The 9202-nt window shown below is 40.0% G+C and overlaps 1 pseudogene; it reads left to right on the forward strand.

Annotated features, from left to right (window-relative positions):
- The first annotated feature begins 6101 nt into the window (after positions 1 to 6101).
- On the forward strand, positions 6102 to 6220 carry LOC111747439 (annotated as a pseudogene).
- The last annotated feature ends 2982 nt before the right edge of the window (positions 6221 to 9202 follow it).

Genomic DNA, 9202 nt, shown 5'->3' on the forward strand with positions numbered 1-9202 from the left:
CTGAAGCCAGACAAAAGTACTTCTGAAAATCTTAAGGACATGACTTGTGCCCCCCAACAATAGAGCTTCTAAGGATATTAAGGCTGTCATTCCGCAGCACCTTAAAGCAACTTTGATGCCTTTGAATCCTTAGTAAACTAGCAAAAATAAATAATAAGGTTAACAATTCAATGTAGATGTGGCTTCAGGGAAATATATTGTTATTAATGCTATAAAATTGTTTCAGTCTTTCTAGAAAGCAGTCTGGCAATAGGTAACAAAATATATCTTTTTTCCCAAGTAATTCATCTCTAAGGATATTGACCTAAGGAAATGACCCCAAAAAGATAATTTTAAACCCATTGGTCTAAACAAGCCTTCACAGTCACATTATTTATAGTAGAAAGAAACTAGAAACAACCCAAATGTCCAAAAATAGAGATATGGATGAGCAAACTGTGGCATATTTACACAATGGACTGCTCTATAATCATTAAAAAGACAAGTTCATAGATTGTGTTGACTCAAAGTTATGTGGGCTTGAAATATTACTAAAAGAGCAAAATACAAAATGGTAAGTGTAAAACTATTTCAACTCCATAAAAATAAATACTGTCTATATATTTTTTAATAAAATAAAGAAAATGTGCATGTAATAATTTAATGGTTAGTATGTTTTAAGTAATAGTGTTTGACATCCTAGTTTGAAAGGGTGAAGTGGATACTTTTGAGAATTACTAGAAAAGAGTTAAGGGAAGTTAGGACATAAATATTTATGTATATGGGATATGTTTATTAATATTTATGTATATGTGACCTACATTGTACTAAGCCCTGAGTTAAACACAGCAAATAGAATAAAGGAAGAGTAAGATATGGTCTCTGTGTTCAATAAACATTCAAGAAACATAAGAGCACAATAAATTATAGTTTATACGAACTTTTTTGTTCGGTTCTGTGGAAAAGACCAAAGAATTTTGTAAATTGTGTTTTTAGAAGCTCTAAGTTTTAAAACACTTGCTAGAATTCTGTGAGCATTTTCTAAATGGAATTAGGCTTTGGGCAATTGTATGAAATTGTTGATTTTTAACTGTTATTTTATTTTTAAAAAACCGATTTTTGACTATTGTTTTTATTTAAAGGTGTTCTTTTAAAGCACTTGAACACTATGGGGGAAAAAAGAAAAATGTTAAAAAACACATCACCTAAAATCAATCCTATTCCTGAGAAATAGTTATCATTAACATTTTGTAACCATCATTTTAGCCAGGTTTATTTAGTCAAGATTCAATCAGAGAAGCGGAACCAGTAGGAGATATTTTCATAGATTTATTTCAAGGAATTGGTTTACACAATTATGGGAGCTGATTAGACAAATCTGAAATCAACAAGACAGGCCATTGGGAAGGCCAGGCTGGACCTCGGTGGCCCAGACCAAGGCAGCTGTACACAGGTGGAGTTTCTTCTTCCCCAGGAAAACCTAAGCTCTGCCTTTCAGCTGAATCAGGCACGCCAGGTTACCTAGGAAAATCTCCCTTATGTAAAGCCAACTGATCATGGATTTTAATCATACCTAAAAATTACCTTCATAGCAACACCTAGATTAGTGTGTAATTAAATAACTGAAAAGTTTGGCCTGGTCAAGTTCATATGTCAAAAAGACCATTACAGTATACCCCTTGTCAACTTGGCACCCATACACATCTCCTTCAATCATACTTAATCTCCAAATAAAGACAATAATAAGTCATTTATCTGCTTAACATGATACTACTATCTTGTGTACAACTGAAACGATGCTAACCCTTTCCCGAAAGAGTATGCAAAGTCCTTAGGTGTTGTTCATTCTTCTCCTTTGATATTCTGTAACTTAAATACTGGGATATACAGTTAACTTTTACTAACATATCTTACATTAAATGGTAAAGGGATAAGAGAGGGGAGAAAACAAAAATACTTGCTTACTATATATACAAACATACTCATTATAAAAGTAAAGAAGAAACACTCATAGCAATCAGTCCTTATTTCTGCAACTGGTCACCTGTATTTATAACTATATCATTCTACTTCCCATTTCATATTCTCTTTGTCCTCAGCAAGCACCTTAGCTAGCCACGGTTCTTTATGTGGTGGAGTAACCTAAGCCTTCATTTTTAAGGTCCGGAGGCAGTAGCTGTCCAGCCTAGATTGGGTTGTTGTAGTTTTCCATTGACTTTAATCACACACAGATCATGGTGGTACAAAGAGATATCCTTAAGGGATCTCCTGTATTCCAGACATATCTTCCTTAACTGCACTGTGTAATGGGTGCCCGATTTCTCCTTGGTAATTACGATCAGTCACCCCAGCCATTACAGTAAATTCTTCTTTGTCTAATGATTTGGAGGCATGAGTACTCTAAAGTGAAAAGATGAGAGTCTCAATTTCTAAGTCCGTGGAATCATTGTCGTGTCTCTGGGTAGAAATATTCCTCCCTTTGGAACTTTGATCTCTAGACTAGCAAAGTCTAAGGACGTGGGGAATGGGAAGCAAAAATTTTGCTAGTGGATCACCGACCAGTTCCATTTCTACCCTTTGATTCCTGGACTCATGAATTCTAGCTATAGGAAAAGTAGATCCATACATTAGACTCTGATTTAGAACATACACAGAAACCTGGAGGACATTCCCCAGCCTCGTGAGGAATTGCCTCACAAGGCAATTAGCTGGTGCTGCAATTGAGCCTTCAAAAGGCCACCCATTATTCCATCAAGCCAGTTCCCCAGGATGATGGATATTAGTGGCAAAATGGTGGCACTTAATCATCAAAGGCAAGGTAGACATGGTTAACATCATGGACAACAAAGTCAAAGCAGTCATCAGAATAGTCTGACTCGCAGAGACCCATGCTTTTCACTAGTTGATCATGGGGTTCCATGAAGTGTTTTAGTAGCTGCCAGAGGATAAGGGGGTTTGGAGGTGACCACTAATGGGTACAGGGTTTTGGGAGGGGCGACAAAAATGTTTCTGAAATAATAATGTGGGAATGGTTACAGAACTACTTACTAAAAATTCCTAAACTGTGCGCTTTAGAAGAGTGAATTTTATGGTATGGAATTTATGATATGTGATAAAACAAATAATTTACAATGTCTTTACTTTTAAAAAAGATGTATTTAACATAGATTCATTAACATAGTGTCATAGAAAATTAGAAAGTACAAATAATACAAAAAAGAAAATGAAATCACTTAAAAAAAAGAATAAAAGAATAAGACGTAATGCCAACTGTGAAGGGACTTATATTTTGATACTTAATATCTTAATATACAAGCAAAACTAATATAATATAAAAAGTGCTATTAAAACTATGACCTGTGCACTTCAGGGATTAAATATTTCTGAATGATCCTTCCCAAGACATGCACAGGGGGAATAAACTGCCAACTAGCCTCCCAACCTCACAACCATCCATTATAATTAATGGAGAAGATTCCAACAGTGGTCCTGTCTTGGGAAGAAAAACAGATTCACCCTTCTGGCAATGGCCTGTGCCTTAGGTTGACTCCTGAAGTGGTTGCTGAACCATAGGTGATTTGGCAGAGAAGACTGAGGCAAGAAATATTGATGAATCTAACTCTAGTCAGAGGACTTTGCGAAGATATTTTTGCCTTTTGTCATTTTTGTAACTTAACATATGGTGCTCAGCAATCCCCATAATTTGTTTGTTGCTCCTTCCCATGCTCTTCAGTCTCTGGGGAACCCAAAGACAACGTGTGAAGTTTGAGAGAACCTCCCTCAACTTTCTATGTATTCATAGCACATCGTAGCCCACCCAGCAGCTCTTCTGGCTGAAGACACTTTAGCAAGGCCTGTCACATATCTATCATTCGTCAAGAAATCTAGTAACACCTTTTGTAGGTGGGGCCAAGTCCAATGTCCTGCGAGGTCACCTTCGAGACTATTCTGAAGTCTTTTTCTAATATCAAACTAGGACATTCTAGAGCTTCAGAGATTTTTCTCTCCTGAGAAGCTGAGAAATGATTATCTGTAATCACTTTTCTCTATTCCCTCTCCATGCCCTCCCCACACTTTCTTCCGCCAGTTATGTGTCTCAGCAGCTTCCATCACGTCTCCTCCGTGGGAGGCAGCCTGGAAGCTGTTCTTTACAGAGAACCTGTCTAATTACTTAATTGTGCATTTTCAATCGAGGATGCTGTGCTCACAATTTTGTTTTTTGATTCATCCTGCTTTCACTTTTGTAATACAAAAATGTCCCTTCAAATAGTGTTTTTGTTTAGATGGGTCAGCCAAGTATAGGAAGAATTAACTGGCTTTCATCATGAGAAATATTACAAAATCTCAACCAAGTATTATGTGGTAGAAAGAAACAAAAAGAGAGAGAATTGGTGAGGCAACACTGTGGGAGGGGATGGGAAGAGCCACACCACTAAGCTTCAAAGGCCCTATTTCCTGTTGTTCACTTCCCCCTCATCCCTTTAAATATCTATTCTTTTGTGTTTCTGCATCCTTGTAATCACTTCTCGTCAATAGGAATTGCATTGTAAATTCACACCTTTAATGTCTCAGTTCTATGACTAGATGAGCTCATAGAACCTAAAAGATCAACCTGAATAAGGTCCATGGATGGTCTCCTACTTCCCCAGAGGAAGGGGAAGCTGACAACTTAGCACCTAAAAGAGGATTTGAGTGGTCAATACCCTGAATTAAGTTAGCAAGTGGAGTCCTTTGTTGGGGCCTCAATTGCACCCTGGTCTATTGGAATTAATGAGGTATTATATTCAGGATTGGGGTATGGGAAGCAGAATCAGTCTAGTGGCTGGGTCGATTGCATCAGAACCACCTGGGGCAGGGCTTTACCTTTTCACACTCACACATACACACACACCAAGCAATTCTAGAAAGAGTCCTAGTACAGAAGGAGAGAAAGAGGTGTAAAAGCTCCCTAGGTTATTCTGCTGTATCCCCTTATCCATAACCCAGCCATTTCTCTGGCTCAACATGAAAAGCCACAGGACACTCTCCTTTCCTTCTCACCTGCTGCTTCCCTGGATGTGCTATTTACAACAGTAAGCACAAGTTAAACTGGCTTACGACTAGGGAATGTAGTGGCTCACTTTAGTGTGGCTTCAGGTGCAACCTGCTCTAGGACTCAAACATTGTCATGAGGAGATGATTCCCATTCCCCCCATTTCTCTGTCGCCACTTCGGTAGTCTTAGCTTCAGCCGCTCACCCCATGTAGTTGTAGATGGCAGTTCCAGCAACCACGTCCTCTCTTTCACGCTCAACAGGAGAATAAGAGTCATTTTCCCAGGATTCCTGGTTACTGTGTCATTGCATGTCATCAGCTTATTCTTAAACTAATCACTATGGCCAAAAGAATGTGATATGTTTAGCTGATCAAGGTCCACCTCTGGACCTGGGGTTTGAAGTCAGTCTCACCCAAACCACAAAACTTGGAATGGGAAAAGTCATTTTCTAAAGGAAATTTGGAATGCTTTTGTCAGAAGGAGAGATGGATGCCAGGCATTAAGCCACTGGTGGCCGCTGCACTCCTCGTGTGCATTAACCAAAGCAAGCAGCTCAGGAATCGCTCCAAGCATTGCTGGATTGACCTCATCTGGTTGTTTTGAAAAACATGCCATCCTCCATACATATCAGTCTAAGGCTCACAGAAAACAAATGTCAAGGAAACTTAGCCCCTGACCTCAAGTAACCTACAATTTAGTCAACAAATATATGTTTTCACTTTGGAAAAAAGAAAAGAAGCTGATCCATATGACTAGATATTTCCTTTTTTGGAATTCAACTCTTAATGACCCAGCAACGTTTTAAAGTAAGAGTTTTTTTAAGTGGTTCATTTTCTTAAACCAGATATTTAACGTCGTTCATTTTTAATCTTCTCTCTGAGCTTGCCACCTGTTAAAGTTGTGTGAGCTGTCCCCACAGAACCACCGAATGCACTTACTTTCATTTAGGCATGTTTAGTAACAAGAGGAAGGAACAATGGTTAGTAGGCAGAAGACCTGGGTTTCACCCACTTCTCTGCCATCACTAGTGATGGGATGCTGGGTAAGTGGTTTTAGTCCCCAAATAGGAAAGAGCTTTTTAAACTTTGTATTATGGCCATGCCACCCTGAACAAGCCTGATCCCATCTGATCTTGGAAGCTAAGCAGGGTCAGGCCTGGTTAGTACTTGGATGGGAGACCACCTAGCAAGACCGGGTGCTATAGGCGTAAAAAATAAATAAATAAAAATTAATAAAAATTAAATTTTGTAACAACTTGGAAATCAAAGAAATATTGTTTCTCTAAGTAAGTAACCATTTCCAGTTTAAAAGAGCTACAGAGAAAAAGGAACTTTTGTTTTCAGGAAAATGAAGATACTCATCAGTGGTTATCTATTGTGTACCCACTACATGCAGGCACAGTGCTAGGCTCTAGAAATAGAAGATACAAAAGGCCCAGCTCCTCTTCTGGATGAGCTCCTGTGTTACTCAAGGAGACAGACAGGTAAATCAATAATTACATTGCAGTGTGCTCCATGATATAACTCAGACATGCATGGGCTGCTATTCCCATTGAAAAGCTGCACATGAGTCTTGATAATTGAGGATGAGTTCATCACATGAACAAGACAGAAAGGAAAGGGGATTGGAGTCAAGCAAGCATGTCAGGCAGAGAGAAAAGCACATTCCGAGGCGTGATGAAGCACAGTGTATATGCTCCATATTCTGTTAGCCTCCTCTTCTGTCCACCCTGCTCTGTGCCCTGGGGCTGGTCTCTTCGGAATGTGTCTCCAGGGTTCCCTTACCTTCCGGCTTCTAAATGAGCTCAGCCAATGGGCTACATCAGGTGGAGAATGGAGGGAAATGAGAGACAAAGTTCAGATAATTATCCCCCCAGCTCCCTCCCTGCAAGGCCTCATCTCCCTAGGATGACCCTTTTCACTCTGGGTCCTGAGAACAGCTCCCTCACCTTGTCCCTTCAGGCCTAGAGATGGTAATGACCTTCCATTCTTGTTTCCTTTAATTCTGTCTACACCTTTCTAAATACTCTAGTAAACTCTTCAATTACCCCTTTTGTGTGTATAATGTTTCCTGCCGGGATCCTGACTTATACATGTGCAGATTATGCACAAACTGCAGGGACTGGAACAGGTCATTTATGTCTGCACATGGTGGGAGTGATGAGGACAGAAAGTGGGCAGGAACCTGGTTCTTGGGAGACCTGGATTCTCTGTAAGGCGTGAGTGAAGATTTTATCTTGAAAGTAATGGGAAGCCAATGAGAAGCCATTTCCTAAATCATTAGATTACATTTAAAAAGTCATTTGTCATAATTATGGGTAATATATGCAATATGCATAATTCAAAAGCAGCTACTTGCATGCTACTAGGCCTTAGTAGACATAAAGTGTCTCATCTTAGTAAAGGTGGAGCATGGAACACCAAATGATCATGCAACCAGAGCTGCTCATCCTGAAATAGGTTCTGTCAAAGATGAGCAATCCATTATAAGGTTGAAGTGGTGAATCCAGGATCAGGAATCAGCAGGGTCAGAGGGTGCAAGTAAGCAGCAGAAGCAGAAAGCCCAGAATCCCTGTACTTCAGTTCATATCTATGGCTATGAGCGGGGAGAGCGGAGGCTTATTACCAGGTGCAAGAGGAGGAAACTAGGAGGATCCTGGTTCATGGATGGGTCGGCTTGTGCTATGCACTGAATTTTGTCGCCCTGAAAAGCATATACTAAAGCCCTACCCCCCAGTGTGATAGTATTTAGAGATGAGTCCTTTGGGGCATAGTTAGATTAAGATGAGATCATGAGGGTAGGTTTCCCATGATAGGATTACTGCTTCTATAAGGAGAGACACCAAACATCTTGCTTTTGCTCTCTCTTTCTACTATGTGAAGACACAGTGAGAAGGTAGCTATCTGCAAGCCAGGAAGACAGCGTTCACGGGAACCTGACCATGCTAGCAACCTGGCCTTGGACTTCCAGCCTCCAACTCTGTGAGAAACAAATGCCTGTTGTTCGAGCCACCCAGTTTGTGGTATTTTGTTATGGCAGCCCGAGCAGACTAATACAGCTTGATATGTCAATGAGAGTCTGCAGCTGATTTACGACACCACTTAGTCATGGCTCTGGAAGATAAGGAAATTTTCCTGAGGGGCGGAGTTTCAGACCATGCACCAAGTCACTCACTGTGCGGGGACAAAGTGATCTGAGGTAGAATATACACAGACTCAGAGGAAGTGGCAATAGCTTGTCTGGTTGGTTAGGGAACTGGAAAAAGAAAGATTAAAATATTAGGGTCAAAAAGATCTCAGAAAAAGACATATGGACTTATGGTAGTGGACAAAATGTCAATGTATCACATGCTAACACCTGACAAAAATCATCCACAATGGAAGATGTCCTAAGCAACCAAATAGACAGAATAATTGGCCAGATGTCACTGGCCACCCACTGCTAGCACATTGGGCTCATGTATGATAGCCATAGGGGCAGGTATAGAGGTTATGCCCAACTGTATGAACTACCACTCACCAAGTTGATCCGCTACTGCCACTGCTGAATGTCCAACCTGCCAGCAACAGAGCTAAGCCCTCGAATATGACATCATCTCTCACAGACACCAGCTATTTTTACCCTGAAAGAGGTAGCAATTTATTGTGACTGAGAGCAACACATATTTTGAATAGAATTTTGCCTTTTCTTCCTGCAGGGCCTTGGCCCAGAAACACCAGCCAAAGACTTTCAGAGTGTTTGATCCACCTATGTGGAATATCTCATAACATTGCCCCGAAATGAGAGACTCACTCTTCAGTAAAGAATGTGGAGCAATGAGAACATGACCATGGTGTTCATTGGTCTTATCACATTGCATGACCACTGGAAACCATGAGCCTGATGGAAACAGAATAGTCTCTTAAAGACAGATCTGAGGTGCTTATCCAGGATGATGAACAGAAAGGATTCAGTGACATTCTGAATCAATAACCATGGATTACATGTAACTATGTCCCAATTGGTAGAATACATATGTTCAGGAGACCAAAAAATCCTCACTAATCAGAATACAAGGTCAACCAGAATCCTGTGAGGTTAGGCAAACTTACTATAAGAGGGAAGTCAATTCATTTATATGTAGGTTTTAAAACAGAAAGTAAAAAATGAACAAACAAAACAAACAAGCTCACAAACACATACAACAATA

This window comes from Pteropus vampyrus, unplaced genomic scaffold (assembly GCF_000151845.1).
Source record: "Pteropus vampyrus isolate Shadow unplaced genomic scaffold, Pvam_2.0 Scaffold222, whole genome shotgun sequence".
NCBI classification, from domain to species: domain Eukaryota; kingdom Metazoa; phylum Chordata; class Mammalia; order Chiroptera; family Pteropodidae; genus Pteropus; species Pteropus vampyrus.